The sequence below is a fragment of the Stenella coeruleoalba genome (genome assembly GCF_951394435.1).
Source record: "Stenella coeruleoalba genome assembly, chromosome: 4".
Classification (NCBI taxonomy): Eukaryota; Metazoa; Chordata; class Mammalia; order Artiodactyla; family Delphinidae; genus Stenella; species Stenella coeruleoalba.
The window spans coordinates 66423717-66441731 of record NC_137149.1 but is presented as its reverse complement, the minus strand read 5'-3'; the positions used below and the strand labels follow the sequence as shown (position 1 = coordinate 66441731).

Here is an 18015-nt window from a genome sequence, read left to right as displayed (position 1 = left end):
CTCCCTTTCTGCCTTCCTCTCAATGGGGGTATTCTTATACTATTCTCTGTCTAGAAAGAGAGTGTTCGGAGCACATGTGAAAAACTCACATAAACTCCAGTCTGAATGGAAAGATCTGGGTATGAGTGCCCTGCTAAATAGTGAGTGAGACCTGAGTCTAAATGAACACTATTAGTATTTTTATGTGGAAATTCTAAGGTTAACATAATCTGTAGAATTATGGAATACACACATATCTAAGGTATTTTTATGATGTTGCTTTTACATGCTACCTCCATTAAGAAAAATTAGCATTTGTTAGACCAACTGTCTTTATATCTTAAGACATCATTATAATCACATATTAAGAAAACATATTTATGTTCTGAAATATTCTCTACCCCAAAAGCATTAATTCATACTTGCTTTTCATTCACTACATGTAACCTGTATAAAATAAAGTTACTTGGAATGAATTGCAAAGTAGGCCAGGATTAGTGAAACAAGTCAAATTCAGAAGTTCCCAGTCAATGGTAAATGATGTTGAGAGAGTTATTTTAAATAAAAAATTGAACAATATGCCCCAGATAGTATGAAGGCTTTGTCAATGAAAAAATCTTAGTCAACAGTCAATCTAAGAAAGAAATAGAGAATTTTATTCGGGCTAACCTGAGGATTATAACGCAGGACACAGTCTTTCAGGAACTACCGAGGACTATTTCCCCACTAGAAGTCAAAGCACAGCTATATAAGTTTTTGAGACAAAGGGTTACACATCAAAGGGTTATACATCAAAGTAACATAATGACAGTTTGCACAGTCCAACAAGGTGAGTAGTAGGTCATCATGACCCCTTACAGGATTGGGGAGGAATGTTATCTCCTAAGGAGTTATCTTGCTGGCACCAGGAGTTAATTGCTTTCTTTGGTGAGCAGGCATTCCTGTGTTTTCTAAGGGGATCTAGTTAAGGTACAATGTAGATGCACAATGCACACTAAAGAGGAGGAGACAGTGGCTCAAACAGCAGAGAAAATTTTATGTTAAATATTTCTTGTCCTGCCTTAAATATAATTTCATTTTGTCAGCTTAAATAAATATATCTCGAATCAGTCGGACTCAAAGTACTGGCTCTAATGTTCAAACTTAATTATAAATACAAATGATTTTGTGACAATCCAATTGAGATTATAAGGTTGCTGTAGCTTTAAAAAAACGTTACACTATAAAAAATCTTAGCTTTGTTTGCAGCAATACCTTGCTAGAATACAACAATAGCAATTAAACTAAAAAGAGTAAACTTTCAAGGGGAAAAATGGTATGAACTTTCTTTTTCAATGGTTATTTGAATTAGCCATGGATGGCATTGAAACAATAAGAATTTATAAGCAGACAGAAAAGATCATTTGAACTGAAAAATAATTCCTAGCACGTCATCCAAGTAAATATAGAACAGCAAAACCAAGTCCTGGATGTTTTAGTGGGTAGTCTACTTACATGGCCTTACCCTAAGTACATTTAGATCATTAAGACCAATAAAGAGTCTCTATTGTGCCCCGTACAATGGGATTTGGTAAAAAAAAAATTTTTTTTAATAAACAGGATTAAGATGAGTTAGTGAAGGTGGCTTTTAATCAGGCATCAGATTTAGTTAAGAAGCAAGATTTGAAGAAACAGCAACAACAGTGATGGGCCTATCTCATTCATTTATTTATTCAATGAATGTTTTTTGAGTACTTATTATGTGTCCAGCACCATGATAAGTTCAGAGGATTTAGTGGTGTCCAAGATAGCTCTTACAGAGCTTACCCTCTAGAGAGCAGTCTTCGGCCTAGTGTATCATAGCCCTGAGAATGCAGGATCATTTTTCAGTGGGTACCTGGGCATGGGTGGTTTTAAGAATATTAATTTCTAAATGTGGTATATACATATGGTATTTGAGAATGTTCTAATTTCATTCTTTTACATGTAGTTGTCTAGTTTTCCTATCACCACTTATTGAAGAGACTGTCTTTTATCCATTGTATATTCTTGTCTCCTCTGTCATAGATTAACTGACCATAAGTGCAGGGGGTTATTACTGGGCTCTCTATTCTGTTCTGTTGATCTGTGTGCCTGTTTTTGTGCCAGTACCATACTTTTTGATGACTATAACTGTGTAGTATAGTCTGAAGTCAGGAAGCATAACTCTTCCAGCTCTGTTCCTCTTCCTCAGGATTGTTTTGGCTATTCGGGGTCTCTTAAGTTTCTACACAGATTTTAAAATTATTTGTTCTAGTTCAGTGAAAAATGTCATTCGTATTTTGATAGGGATTGCACTGAATCTGTAGATTGCCTTGGGTAGTATGGTCATTTTAACAATGTTAATTCTTCCAATCCAAGAACATAGTATATCTTTCCATCTGTATCTGTCATCTTCGATTTCTTTCATCAGCGTCTTGTAGTATTTGGAGTACAGGTCTTTTACCTCTTAGGTAGGTTTTTTCCTAGGTACTTTATTCTTTTTGATGTGATGGTAAATGGGATTGTTTCCATTCTGATATTTCGTTGTTCGTGTATAGAAATGCAACAGAATTCTATATATTAATTTTGTATCCTGCAACTTCACCAAATTCATTGATGAGCTCTAGTAGTTTTTTGGTGGCATCTTTAGGATTTTACATGTATAGTATCATATCATCTGAAAATAGTGACAGTTTTACCTCTTCTTTCCAATTTGGATTCCTTTTATTTCTTTTTCTTGTCTGATTGTTGTGGTTAGGACTTCCAAAACTATGTTGAATAAAAGTGATGAGAGTGGGCATCCTTGTCTTGTTCCTGATCTTAGAGGAAATGCTTTCAGCTTCTCACCACTGCGTATGAAGTTAGCTGTGGGTTTGTCATATATGGCCTTTATTATGTTGAGGTAAGGTCCCTCTATGCTCAATTTCTGGAGAGTGTTTACCATAAATGGATGTTGAATTTTGTCAAAAGCTTTTTCTGCATCTTTTAAGATGGTCATATGATTTTTATTCTTCAATTTGTTAATGTGACGTTATCACACTGATTGATTTGTGGATATTGAAAAATTCTTGTATCCCTGGGATAAATCCCACTTGATTATGGTATATAATCTTTTTTAATGTATTGTTGGATTCTGTTTGCTAATATTTTGTTGGGGGTTTCTGCATCTATATTCATCAGTGATATTGACCTGTAATATTCTTTTTTGGGGATATGTTTGTCTGGTTTTAGTATCAGGGTGATGCTGGCATCATACAACATTCTCTAACACCATTTACAGAAAAAGAAACTCAAAATGGATTAAAGACTTAAATGTAAGACCAGAAACTATAAAACCCTAGAGGAAAACAGGCAGAACATTCTGACATAAATCATAGCAATATTTTTTTTGGATCTGTCTCCTAAAGCAAAGGAAATAAAAGCAAAAATAAACTAATGGGAGCTAATTAAACTTAAAAGCTTTTGCACAGCAAAGGAAACCACTGACAAAACAAAAAGCCTACTGAATGGGATAAAATATTTACAAATTATCTGATCAAAGGAGTTAATATTCAAAATATATAGACAGCTCATACAACTCAACATCAAAAAACCTAATAGCCCAATTAAAAAATGGGCAGAAGATCTGAATAGATATTTTTCTAGAGAGGAAATGCAAATGGCCAACAGGCAAATGAAAACATACTCAACATCGTTAATCATCAGGGAAATGCAAATCAAAACCACAATGAGATATCACCTCACACCTGTCAGAATGGCTATCATCAAAAAGACCACAAATAACAAATGTTGGCAAGGATGTGGAGAAAAGGGGACCTTTGCACACTGTTGGTAGGAATGTACCTTTGTGCAGCCACTGTGAAAAACAATATGGAGATTTCTCAAAAAACTAAAAACAGAACTACTCTAGGACCAGCAATTCCATTCCTGGGTATTTATCCAGAAAAAACAAAAACACTAACTCAAAAAGATACAAGCACCCCAGTGTTCATAGCAGCATTATTTACAATTGCCAAGATATGGAAGCAAACTAAGTGTCCATCGACAGATAAATGGATAAAAGAAAGTGGTATATACATACAATGGGATACTACTTAGCCATAAAAAAGAAGGAAATTTTGCCATTTGCAACAATATGGATAGACTTGGAGGGTATTATGTTAAGTGAAATAAGTCAGACAAAGAAAGACAAATACTTATGACATCATTTACATGTAGAATCTAAAAAATACAACGAACTAGTGAATATAACAAAAAAGAAACAGACTCACAGATATAGAGAACAAACTAGTGGTTACTAGGTGGGTGAGGGAAGGGGGGAGGGGCAAGATGGAGTAGGAGCAAGCTGGAGTAGGGGATTAAAAGGTACAAACTATTATGTATAAAATAAGGTAAAAGATATGTTGTGTAACACAGAGGATATAGCCAATATTTTATTATAACTATAAATGGAGTATAACCTTTAAAAATTGTGAATTGCCATATTGTATACCTGTAATCATATAATTGTGCATCAAATATAACTCAATAAAAATTATATTAAAAAAGTTAAAAATTAATAAATGTGGTATATACATACAATGAAATACTATTCAGCTTTTAAAAAAGAAGAAAATTCTGCAATATGCAACATGTCAAATGATTAAATAAGATAGTATAGGTAATACAAACAAACTTTATTTAACACTTCTTGAAGCAGGCAGGCTCCACCTTCAAGAGTGCCGAGAACAGCAAAGTAAGGGAAAAGGGCTGCAAGCCTTTATAGAAAAAGGCAAGCAGGAAACAAGAAGTATTGGGCTTAAGTTGATTGGCTGTGGTTGCACATATGACCTCATTTAGAATGATCAAGGAACAAGGAAGTAAGTATAGAGCCCAGAGTTGGCTTGGTGTTTGGCGACTGGCTGACAGGATATACTACGCTTCCCGTCAAGTGGAACATTTACAGGTACACAGACGTTATCTAAGTTTTGGTTTGCTAACATGGCACCCTGAACAGGAGTGCCTCCATCTTGGGCCTAGAAATTTACTTTAACATTCAACATGGATGAACCTTGAGGACATGACGCTAAGCGAAATAAAGCTAGGCACAGAAATAAACACATTATATAATTCCACTTATAAGAGGTATCTAAAATAGTCAAATTCATAAAATCTAAGACCAGACTGGTAGTTACCAGTGACTGCAGAGAAGGTGGAAATGTGGAGTTATTAATCATCAGATATAAAGTTTCAGTTAAGTAAGATGAATAAACTCTAGAGATCTGTTGTACAACAGTGCACCTACAATCAACAATAATGTATCCAAAGTTTGTTGGGAGGACAGATTTCATGTTATTTTCTTATCACAATAAAACGTTTAAACAACAATACAAAATATCGATTTCTAGATTCTCCACTTCCATATACATTCTACCAAAATTGTGCTGAGAACATGACTGTGGTCCAGTTATCATGATGGATCTTCTCCCACTTCCTATTTCATAATCATCTTTCTCCCACCATACAAAAAAAGGCATAACTTCCTCCCATCTCAAAGTTTACTATGTGCCTATGTAGGAGGATTGCTGAGAGTATTGTGGGATAAATATGATTGTGTACAAATTCATTCACGTCTTTATTTTTTCCAGGAAACATTTAGGAACTGCTTCGTATGTTCCAGGCACTGTGGTGGTTTGTATTTTTTTTAAGTTTTTTTTTTTTTTTGATGCAGACCATTTTTAAAGTCGTTATTGAATTTGTTACAATATTGCTTCTGCTTTATGTGTTGGTTTTGTTGGCCAGGAGGCATGTGGGATCTTAACTCCCTGACCAGGGTTTGAACCTGCACCCCCTGCATTGGAAGGTGAAGTCTTAACCACTGGACCGCCAGGGAAGTCCCAAAGGCACCGTGTTAAGCACTAGGAAAGTACAAAGCAATAGTCTGTGTTCACTCCCCTTGAAGAAAAGGCAATCTGTTAAGAGAGACCGCTGTGTTAAAGTTGTTAAAATAAAATAAATGTAGCAAAAACAAGGGTAGAAATATTACTCAAATTAACTCATAAAAAAAGGTATGGAAATAACTGTTAATTGCTCGTTTTATTTTCAGATACTAAATTATAGCATAAAATGCAACGCTTATGTATCATTGCTAGTGGATTTCAGGGTTTTTTCCTGAAGATTTATTTTTTTATTTTCTTTTTATTTATTTTTTTAACATCTTTATTGGAGTATAATTGCTTTACAATGTTGTGTTACTTTCTGCTTTATAACAAAGTGAATCAGCTACACATATACATATATCCCCATATCTCCTCCCTCTTGCATCTCCCCATCCCACCCTTCCAGGTGGTCACAAAGCACTGAGCTGATCTATGCTGATCTCCCTGTGCAGCTGCTTCCCACTAGCTATCTACTTTACACTTGGTAGTGTATGTATGTCCATGCCACTCTCTCACTTCATCACAGCTTACCCTTCCCCCTCCCCGTGTCCCCCTCCTCAAGTCCATTCTCTACGTCTGCATCTTTATTCCTGTCCTGCTCCTAGGTTCTTCAGAACTAATTTTCTTTTTTGGAGATTCCATATATATGCATTAGCATACACTATTTGTTTTTCTCTTTCTGACTTAACTTCACCCTGTATGACAGACTCTAGGTCCATCCACCTCACTACAGATAATTTCCTTTCTTTCCACAGCTGAGTAATATTCCATTGTATATATGTGACACATCTTCTTTATCCATTCATCAGTCAATGGACACTTAGGTTGCTTTCATGTCCTGGCTATTGTAAATAGAGCTGCAATGAATGTTGTGGTACATAACTCTTTTGGAATTATGGTTTTCTCAGGGTATATGCCCAGTAGTGGGATTGCTGGGTCATATGGTAGTTATATTTTTACTTTTCAAGGAACCTCCATACTGTTCTCATAGGAGCTGTATCAGTTTACATTCCCACCAACAGTGCAAGAGGGCTCCCTTTTCTCCACACCCTCTCCAGCACTTATTGTTTGTAGAATTTTTGATGATGGCCATTCTGACTGGTGTGAGATTATATCTCATTGTAGTTTTGATTTGCATTTCTCTAATGATTAGTGATGTTGAACATCATTTCATGTGTTTGTTGGCAATCTGTGTATCTTCTTTGGAGATACGTCTATGTCTAGGTATTCTGCCCATTTTTGGATTGGGTTGTTTCTTTTTTTGGTATTGAGCTGCATGAGCTGCTTGTAAATTTTGGAGATTAATCCTTTGTCTGTTGCTTCATTTGCAAATATTTTCTCCCATTCTAAGGGCTGTCTTTTTGTCTTGTTTATGGTTTCCTTCGACGTGCAAAACCTTTGAAGTTTCATTGAGTGCCATTTGTTTATTTTTGTTTTTATTTCCATTTCTCTAGGAGGTGGGTCAAAAAGGATCTTGCTGTGATTTATGTCATAAAGTGTTCTGCCTATGTTTTCCTCTAAGAGTTTGATAGTTTCTGGCCTTACATTTAGGTCTTTAATCCATTTTGAGTTTATTTTTGTGTATGGTGTTAGGGAGTTTTCTAATTTCATTCTTTTACATGTAGCTGTCCAGTTTTCCCAGCACACCTTATTGAAGAGGCTGTCTTTTCTCCATTGTATATTCTTGCCTCCTTTATCAAAAATAAGGTGATCATATGTGCATGGGTTTATCTCTGGGCTTTCTATCCTGTTCCATTGATCTATATTTCTGTTTTTGTGCCAGTACCATACTGTCTTGATTACTGTAGCTTTGTAGTACAGTCTGAAGTCAGGGAGCCTGATTCCTCCAGCTCCATTTTTCTTTCTCAACATTGCTTCAGCTATTCGGGGTCTTTTGTGTTTCCGTACAAATTGTGAAATTTTTTGTTCTAGTTCTGTGAAAAATGACACTGGTAGTTTGATAGGGATTGCATTGAATCTGTAGATTGCTTTGTGTAGTAGTCATTTTCACAACGTTGATTCTTCCAATCCAAGAACATGGTATATCTCTCCATCTGTTTGCATCATCTTTAATTTCTTTCATCAGTGTCTTATAATTTTCTGCAAACAGGTCTTTTGTCTCCTTAGGTAGGTTTATTCCTAGGTATTTTATTCTTTTTGTTGCAATGGTAAATGGGAGTGTTTCCTTAATTTCTCTTTCACATTTTTCATCATTAGGGTATAGGAATGCAAGATATTTCTGTGCATTAATTTTGTATCCTGCTACTTTACCAAATTCATTGATTAGCTCTCGTAATTTTCTGGTAGCATTTTTAGGATTCTCTAGGTATAGTATCATGTCATCTGCAGTGACAGCTTTATTTCTTCTTTTCCAACTTGGATTCCTTTTATTTCTTTTTCTTGTCTGACTGCTGTGGCTAAAACTTCCAAAACTAGGTTGAATAATAGTGGTGAGAGTGGACAACCTTCTCTTGTTCCTGATCTTGGAGGAATTGGTGTCAGTTTTTCACCATTGAGAACGATGTTGGCTGTGGGTTTGTCATATATGGCCTTTATTAGGTTGAGGTAAGTTCCCTCTATGCCTTCTTTCTGGAGGGTTTTTTATCATAAATAGGTGTTGAAATTTGTCAAAAACTTTAACTGCATCTATTGAGGTGATCATATAGTTTTTATCCTTCAATTTGTTAATATGGTGTATCACACTGATTGTGGTTTATTACATTTGAGTATAATTGAAGAATCCTTGCATTCCTGGGATAAACCCCACTTGATCATGGTGTCTGATCCTTTTAATGTGCTGTTGGATTCTGTTTGGTATTTTTTGTTAAGGATTTTTGCATCTATGTTCATCAGTGATATTGGCCTGTAGTTTTCTTTCTTTGTGACATCTTTGTCTGGTTTTGGTATCAGGGTGAAGGTGGCCTCGCAGAATGAGCTGGGAGTGTTACTCTCTCTGCTATATTTTGGAAGAGTTTGAGAAGGATAGGTGTTAGCTCTTCTCTAAATGTTTGACAGAATTTGCCTGTGAAGCCACCTGGTCCTGGGCTTTTGTTTGTTGTAAGATTTTTAATCACAGTCTCAATTTCAGTCCTTGTGATTGGTCTGTTTATATTTTCTGTTTCTTCCTGGTTCAGTCTCAGAAGGTTGTGCTTTTCTAAGAATTTGTCCACTTCTTCCAGGTTGTCCATTTTATTGGCATATAGTTGCTTGTAGTAATCTGTCATGATCCTTTGTATTTCTGCAGTGTCAGTTGTTACTTCTCCTTTTTCATTTCTAATTCTATTGATTTGAGTCTTCTCCCTTTTTTTCTTGATGAGTCTGGCTAATGGTTTATCAATTTTGTTTATCTTCTCAAAGAACCAGCTTTGTTTTATTCATCTTTGCTATCATTTCCTTCATTTCTTTTTCATTTATTTGTGATCTGATCTTTATGATTTCTTTCCTTCTGCTAACTTTGAGGTTTTTTGTTCTTCTTTCTCTAATTGCTTTAAGTGTAAGGTTAGGTCGTTCATTTGAGATGTTCTTGTTTCTTGAGGTAGGATTGTTTTGCTATAAACTTCCCTCTGAGAACTGCTTTTGCTGCATGCCATAGGTTTTGGGTCATCATGTTTTCATTGTCATTTGTTTCTAGGTATTTTTTTATTTCCTCTTTGATTTCTTCAGTGGTCTCTTGGTTATTTAGTAGTGTATTGTTTAGCCTCCATGTGCTTGTGTTTTTTACAGAATTTTTCCTGTAATTGATATCTAGTATCATAGCCTTGTGTTCGGAAAAGATACTTGATACGATTTCAATTTTCTTAAATTTACCAAGGCTTGATTTGTGACCCAAGATATGATCTATCCTGGAAAATGTTCCATGAACCCTTGAGAAGAAAGTGTAATATCCTGTTTTTGGATGGAATGTCCTATAAATATCAATTAAGTCTATCTTGTTTAATGTATCAGTTAAAGCTGTGTGTCCTTATTTATTTTCATTTTGGATAATCTGTCCATTGGTGAAAGTCCCCTACTATGATTGTGCTAGTCAACTTCCCCTTTTAGGGCTGTTAGCATTTGCCTTATGTATTGAGGTGCTCCTATGTTGGGTGCATAAATATTTACAATTGTTATATCTTCTTCTTGGATTGATTCCTTGATCATTATGTAGTGTCCTTCTTTGTCTCTTGTAACAGTCTTTATTTTAAAGTCTATTTTGTCTGATATGAGAATTGCTACTCCAGCTCTCTTTTGATTTCCATTTGCATAGAATATCTTTTTCCATCCCCTCACTTTCAGTCTGTATGTGTCCCTAGGTCTGAAGTGGGTCTCTTGTAGACAGCATATATATATGGGTCTTGTTTTTGTATCCATTCAGCCAGTCTATGTCTTTTGGTTGGAGCATTTAATCCATTTACATTTAAGGTAGTTATAGATATGTATGTTCCTATTACCATTTTCTTAATTGTTTTGCGTTTGTTATTGTACGTCTTTTCCTACTCTTGTGTCTCCTGCCTAGAGAAGTTCCTTTTGCATTTGTTATAAAGCTGGTTTGGTGATGCTGAATTCTCTTAGCTTTTGCTTGTCTGTAAAGGTTTTAATTTCTCCGTTGAATCTGAATGAGATCCTTGCTGGGTAGAGTAATCTTGGTTGTAGTTTTTCCCCTTTCATCACTTTAAATGTGTCCTGCCACTCCCTTCTGGCCTGCAGAGTTTCTGCTGAAAGATCAGCTGTTAACCTTATGGGCATTCCCTTCTATGTTATTTGTTGTTTTTCCCTTGCTGCTTTTAATATGTTTTCTTTGTATTTCATTTTTGACAGTTTGATTAATATATGTGTCTTGGCATGTTTGTCCTTGGATTTATCCTGTATGGGACTCTCTGTGCTTCCTGGACTTGATTAACTATTTCCTTTCCCATATTAGGGAAGTTTTCAACTATAATCTCTTCAAATATTTTCTCAGTCCCTTTGTTTTTCTCTACTTCTTCTGCGACCCCTATAATTCAAACGGTGAGTTTAATCTTGTCCCAGAGGTCTCTGAGACTGTCCTCAATTATTTTCATTCTTTTTTCGTTATTCTGCTCTGCAGTAGTTATTTCCACTATTTTATCTTTCAGGTCACTTATCCTTTCTTCTGCCTCAAGTTATTCTGCTATTGATTCCTTCTAGAGAATTTTTAATTTCATTTATTGTGTTTCTCATCATTGTTTGTTTGCTCTTTAGTTCTTCTAGGTCCTTGTTAAATGTTTCTTGTATTTTCTCCATTCTATTTCAAAGACTTTGGATCATCTTTACTATCATTACTCTGAATTCTTTTTCAGGTAGACTGCGTATTTCCTCTTCATTTGTTTGGTCTGGTGGGTTTTCACCTTGCTCCTTCATCTGCTGTGTGTTTCTCTGTGTTCTCATTTTGCTTAACTTACTGTGTTTGGGGTCTCCTTTTCATAGGCTGCAGGTTCGTAGTTCCCATTGTTTTTGGTGTCTGCCTGCAGTGGCTAAGGCTCGTTCAGTGGGTTGTGTAGGCTTCCTGGTGCAGCGAACTGGTGCCTGTGTTCTGGTGGATAAGACTGGATATTGTCTTTCTGATGGGCAGGACCACATCCAGTAGTGTATTTTGGGGTGTCTGTGACCTTTTTATGATTTTAGGCAGGGTCTCTACTAATGGGTGGGGTTGTGTTCCTGTCTTGCTAGTTGTTTATCATAGGGTGTCCAGCACTGTAGCTTGCTGGTCGTTGAGTGGAGGTGGGTGTTAGCATTTAGATGGAGATCTCTGGGAGAACTTTCGCCCTTTTTTTTTTTTTTTTAACATCTTTATTGGAGTATAATTGCTTTACAATGGTTTGTTAGTTTCTGCCTTAAAACAAAGTGAATCAGCTATATATATACATATATCCCCATTTGCTGTTTGATATTAAGTGGAGCTGGGTGGTCTCTGGTGGACCAATGTCCTGAACTTGGCTCTCCCACCTCAGAGGCTCAGGCCTGACACCCAGATGAGCACCAAGACCCTGTCAGCCACACGGCTCAGAAGAAAAGGGAGAAAAAAAAGACAGAACGAAAAAATAAATAAATAAAATAAAATAGTTACTAAAATTAAAAATTATTAAAAATAAAAATAATTTAAAAGTAATTTTTAAAAGAAGAAAGAAGAGAGCAACCAAGCCAAAAAACAAATCCACCAATGATAACAAACGCTAAAAACTATAATAAAACAAACAAACAAACAAAAAAAACGGACAGTCAGAATGCTAGGACAAATGGTAAAGCAAAGCTATATGGACAAAATCACACAAAGAAGCATACACATACACAGTCACAAAAAGAGAAAAAGAAAAAATATATATTTTTTTTAAAAAAAGGAAGACAGTAACCAAATCAATAAATGAAACTACCAATGATAAATAAACTCTAAATACTAAACTAAAATAAACATAAAACTAGAAACAAATTAGATGCAGAAAGCAAACCCCAAGTCTACAGTTGCTCCCAAAGTCCACTGCCTCAATTTTGGGATGACTTGTTGTCTATTCAGGTATTCCAGAGATGCAGGGTACATCAAGTAGATTGTGGAGATTTAATCCACTGCTCCTGAGGCTGCTGGGAGAGACTTTCCTTTTTCTTCTTTGTTTGCACAGCTCCCTGGGTTCAGCTTTGGATTTGGCCCTGCCTCTGCGTGCAGGTCGCCTGAGGTTGTCTGTTCTTTGCTCAGACAGGACGGGGTTAAAGGAGCAGCTGCTTCGGGGACTCTGGCTCACTCAGGCGGGGGGGAGGGAGGGGTATGGATGCGGGGCAAGCCTGCAGTAGCAGAGGTCACTGTGACGTTGCACCAGCCTGAAGCATGTCGTGTGTTCTCCTGGGGAAGTTGTCCTTGGATCACGGTGCCCTGGCAGTGGTGGGCTGCACAGGCTCCCGGGAGGGGAGGTGTTGATAGTGACCTGTGCTTGCACACAGGCTTCTTGGTGGCTGTAGCAGCAGCCTTAGCATCTCATGCCCGTCTCTTGTGTCCACGCTGATAGCCGCGGCTCACGCCCGTTTCTGGAGCTCGTTTAGACGGCACTTTGAATCCCCTCTCCTCGCTCACCCCAAAGCAATTGTCTCTTGCCTCTTAGGCAGTTTTAGACCTTTTCCTGGACTCCCTCCTGGCTAGCTGTGGTGCACTAGCCCCCTTCAGGCTGTGTTCACGCAGCCAACCCCAGTCCTCTCCCTGGGATCTGACCTCCGAAGCCCAAGCCTCAGCTCTCAGCCCCCACCCACCCTGGTGGGTGAGCAGACAAGCCTCTCGGGCTGGTGAGTGCTGGTCGGCACCGATCCTCTGTGCGGGAATCTCTCCGCTTTGCCCTCTGCACCCTTGTTGCTGCTCTCTCCATGGCTCCAAAGCTTCCCACCAGCTACCCCTCATCTCTGCCAGTGAAGGGGCTTCCTAGTGTGTGGAAACTTTTCCTCCTTCACAGCTCCCCCCCAGAGGTGCAGGTCCCATCCCTATTCTTTTGTCTCTGTTTTTTCTTTTGCCCTACCCAGGTACGTGGGGCGTTTCTTGCCTTTAGGGAAGTCTGAGGTCTTCTGCCAGCGTTCAGTAGGTGTTCTGTAGGAGTTGTTCCACAGCAGATGTATTTCTGATGTATTTGTGGGGAAGAAGGTGATCTCCATGTCTTACTCCTCCGCCACCTTGAAGGTCTCTCGGATTTCAGCTTTAAGAAAGTAATCAAGATATTTGGACAGAGGCATCTTCATTGCTTTCTGTCATTTCCCTTACACAACTGGATTCTCTACCTAAGCGGAAGGTATCCTCAAATCAGATAATGTCTATAATGAATGTCTCCTCCTTCTTATATGCCACTTTTTGGAGTGACATATAAGAAGACTTCATTCAGGAACTAATAAATATCAGAGCCCTCTTTAGAGTTTCCTGTTGAATGCTGGCTCTACTCAGACTGAATTGGGAGACACTGTAAACAGAATAAAAGATAAAGAGAAGGGGAGAATGTGTCTACTGTCCTTAATACAGTCATCTTTATGGCTGCCTAGATGGCCTGAAGCCCTCAAGAGATGACCCTTTATTCACTCACTCATTAAACACATATATATTAAATGCTTACTATGTGTCAGGCACTATTCTTGGCACTGAAGATACAAGATGTAAGAAAAAAACACCAGTCAGCCTGGCTGTGTGTGCTTCTCCCACAGGATCCAGGTTTCCTGGTAAAGACACAGTGGAGGCAGAGTTGGATTTAACCAGGGCTGCAGTTTAGCCAATGAACACAAGGAAGCCGAAACAAGAGAGACAAGGAATTGGAAGTGGGTGCAAGAGAGTGATTTTAATAATTACCTAGAATTAGGCTTGATATGGAGAGACTAAGGACATGAGGCGGGGTGAGAAACAGTGAAAAGTGCCCATGTAGATGGCAAGCTTGACTATGACTCTGCTGCCCTATAGTGACTACAGTGACCATCTCCAAAGCCAGGAACCTTAGGCCCCTGAGCATTTTTAAATTTTATTTTGTTCTGAAATAATTACTGACTCCCAGGAAGTTGCAAAAACACCCCTGTGTACACTTTACCTCACTTCTGCCAATGGTGACATCTTTTATAACTGTAATAAGATACTCACGAACATTCTTAGGGTATTGGGTGCCTCGCGATTAGACTAAATTCAGTGAAATAGAGGAGGATGACATAGAAAGAGGCAGCACACACTCAGTGGTATTCATAAACTTGTCCACTCCTTCCTTTGTATCCAGTGCACAGACTTTGAGCTCATGAAGGACTTTGGGCCAGACACACTCAGATTCAAAACCAAGCTGCACTTTTCATTGGCTTTGCCATCTTGAGCAGATTATAATGTAGTTTAAGGCCAAAAATGAATGCTCAATATCACGTGCTGCTTTTTTATGTATGTAACTGATAAAACCAGGAGGGTCTCCAATGGCCCGACAGGAAGTCTCCCTTTCCAGTCTATTTCTGTGAGTAAGGTTGCCTACCCAGACAACACTTTTCATCAAAGGACCTAGGCAGAGGATACTTATCCCTGAGTATCGAGTTTCAGTTCCAAGTCCTAAGAAATATTCAAGCCAAGTCACATCCCCTCCTGGAAACCATGGGTCACTCCACCCTCCTGATTCTATAAAGCCTGCCCCCCACAGCCCCTGGTTGTTCATTCTGTTCCTGAGCACAAACCTGCGTGACCCTGCATAGCCATATACAATGTCTTCCTCCCCTCACTGTGGATATATGCAACTATTGAACTGCTATCAATCTCATCTGTCCACTATCAAGTGACTTGTATTCAGCCATTCCCATCCCCATAACCCTAGTGCAGGAATCCCTCCCTCACCAACAGGGTGAATAGGAGGTGACCAAAACATATGCATCACCTCTCTTGTCTTTTAATCTATGCAACGTGAATTAAAATCAGATCAATTATCTTGCAAAGTCTCTGGAACAAATATTCCCTTACTCTTCCTGAAGATGGGGGCCTCAGATTTCAAGAACCACTTTCTTCACAGTGACTTACCTATCCTTTCTTTAAACACTTACAGCAATTATAGCATTTATTACTCTAACAAAATGTACATTATCTTTTCATGTGTATTCATCCTTACTGCCACTCCCAAAATTGTAAGAGAAAAAAGTATATCTTACACTTCTTTCCTATGCCTCAAAACACTTTATGTGTGTTTGTGACCATAGTAGATGCTCAAGAAATAAAAATAGCATTCACTGAGTGCTTACCAGAGGTCAGGCCCTAAGCTAAGAGTCTTGCTACATCCTTCACGATGAATGAGGTAAGTGTTTTACTCACCTATTGCTGCACAGCAAACTACCCCAAACATAGTGGGTTAAAGCAACGACAATTTTATTATGTTTCATGATTTTGTGTGTAAGAAATTTAGTCATGACTTGGAGAGGTGAAATTTCTACATCATGTTGATGACAGTCACTTGGTGTTATCTGGCTGCCAGATGGACTGATCTAGAGGACCCAAGATGACCTTGCTTTCATGTCTAGTGCCTCAGTGGAGATGGCTAGAAGGCTGGGCTCATCTGAGACTGTCAACTGCAGTGCTTGGTGCACTCTGGGTAATAAGACTACGGCATGGAGGCATAAGGTTCCAAGAGCAAGTGTTCCCTGAGCAAGATGGCAGCTGCAGGACCTTTATGACCTAGGCTTGGAAGTCACATGGCATCACCTCAGTGTACTCTATTGGTCAAGCAGTCACAAGCCCACGCATTTCAAGGAGAGGGGACACAGACCCAACCTGTTGATGGGAGGTATGTCATAGAATTTGGGGCCAGTTTTAAAGCCACTACAGATATTATCTCAACTCTAAAAAGGAGTAAACTTAGACTAACAGAGGGATTGAAAACTTGCCATACAGCAAGCAGCAGGGCAACTGTAGTGACACCTGGACAGGGTATCCATCAATCACAGTCCAAGGTAGGAGCCCTGAAGGCACCTGTATTACTTATTTAATTAAGATACTCTATGTTGAAATCTTTTAATGCTCTTCAAAGAACTTCCAGTATATAAAGAGAGAGCTGCTTCCTATAGCCCATGTATTCCTTAGACAGATACTCCCACAAGTCAGAGAAGATAGTTTACAGTAGAGGGAAAATTTATCACTTTGCCAGAGCTAGGATATGGTTATGACACATTTACAGGAGTGATTGAAATGATTTGGGATGATGTGTCTAAGTCGTGTCACATTACCAAAGATTATGAAGCATCCTAAAAGAAGACTGATTTAGAGGCAATACAGCTAATGCGGTTGCTGCTGAAACTTGCTTTGAATTTGCACTACGTGTGCCTTGAAAAGCAAAAAGCTACTATAATCTGACTTTTCCAGAAAATATTTAATTATCATGTTGAATATTAGTTCATTTAATATATGCCCCTATGGCTAAAGTGTGTGTGTGTGTGTGTGTGTGTGTGTGTGTGTGTGTGTGTTCATGTGCATGTGTGTTTCTCATGGGAGGTGAGACTATTAGAGACAGTATTAGCACATTACTTTGAACACATTACTTTGTACAGAAATGATCCTATCTGTGGGAGATTCTGACAAGGGAAGTAACTTAGAGGGAAAGTGACAAGATGGTAGAGGCAAAAAATGCAAAAGATGGTGGCACAGGGACTTATGTTCCTGATGAGAAATCCGTTGAAGAATCAAGAGGCATAGTAATGAGGCAGGGTGATGTCGTGAGGAAGCAACAGAACATCCTAAAGGCCAAGGCTGGCATCCCAGACCAGACACTTCACAGCTGGCTGAAATCTGAACTGAACCAACTGCCAAATGTATCTGAGCCCCTTTCCTTATATGTAAAGTGGAGGTGATAACACCAAAGTACTGCTGCAAAAATGACAGAGACTGCACTTTCTAGGTACTTAATAAAGGCTGTTTGATGATGATGATTAGTAATTCTCAGTGTCCTCTGATCAACTGTAAGTTCCATGAATGGAAGAAACAGGCATTGATTTCCCTGCTGTATCGAGAGCATCTAGCACAGGGCAGGGCGCCTATTAAGAATCTCATTGCTATTTGATATATAATGCATGAAGGAACGAAAAATTGGGACAGTAGTAGACAACAGCAAAAACTAATGGGGTTAGGGAACAGATACTGTGGCAGCACCTCCAGGTGAATAAGAACATGGGCTTTGGAAAGAGACCTGGCTTTGAACATCAGCGATGCCTCTTAACAGCTACAGGCTTTTGTGGGGATCATAAACCCTCCCTAACGGGTTGTGGTGATGAAATGAAGAGCTGTATGCGAAGGGCCCTGCACTGGGCACGCACAGAGTATACACTTCAACACTGGCTGTTGCTGTTAATGTCGTTAATAATCTGGGTTAGTGCACCCTTTCCCATTCCTTGGCTTTCCTGCTCACTGGGAGTCCAGTGGACTTGTGCCAACTAGAACAAGACTTTGGTGAGCCTGCTAGCTTTCATGAGCATTCTGCAGACCTACAGATCTGTGCTCTTTTTTTTTCTGCTTTAAATGTTCTGGCTCTAGGTTCATGCTAATTCTGTTGATTGCTTTAATGTCACAGCTAATGTTACTTAACTCAGTGAGGACGCTTAGCACCGCAGGAGAATGGATATAAAGTCCCCCACTACAATTATCAAAGCATGCTATTTTAATCCAAAA

At 38.5% G+C, this 18015-nt stretch overlaps 1 protein-coding gene across 5 annotated transcripts in view; it reads right to left on the bottom strand.

Moving 5' to 3' along the window:
- The window catches only part of GRXCR1 (glutaredoxin and cysteine rich domain containing 1), a gene marked incomplete at its 5' end in the record, with an annotated part of 298880 nt that overhangs the window by 164345 nt on the left and 116520 nt on the right, over positions 1-18015 (bottom strand). The window contains one exon of one of the 5 annotated variants that reach the window (XR_013828195.1): positions 12891-13561. The exons of the other annotated variants lie outside the window; for them this stretch is intronic. Of the gene's footprint in view, positions 1-12890; positions 13562-18015 lie in introns of those variants that run through there. 5 annotated transcript variants of the gene reach the window in all.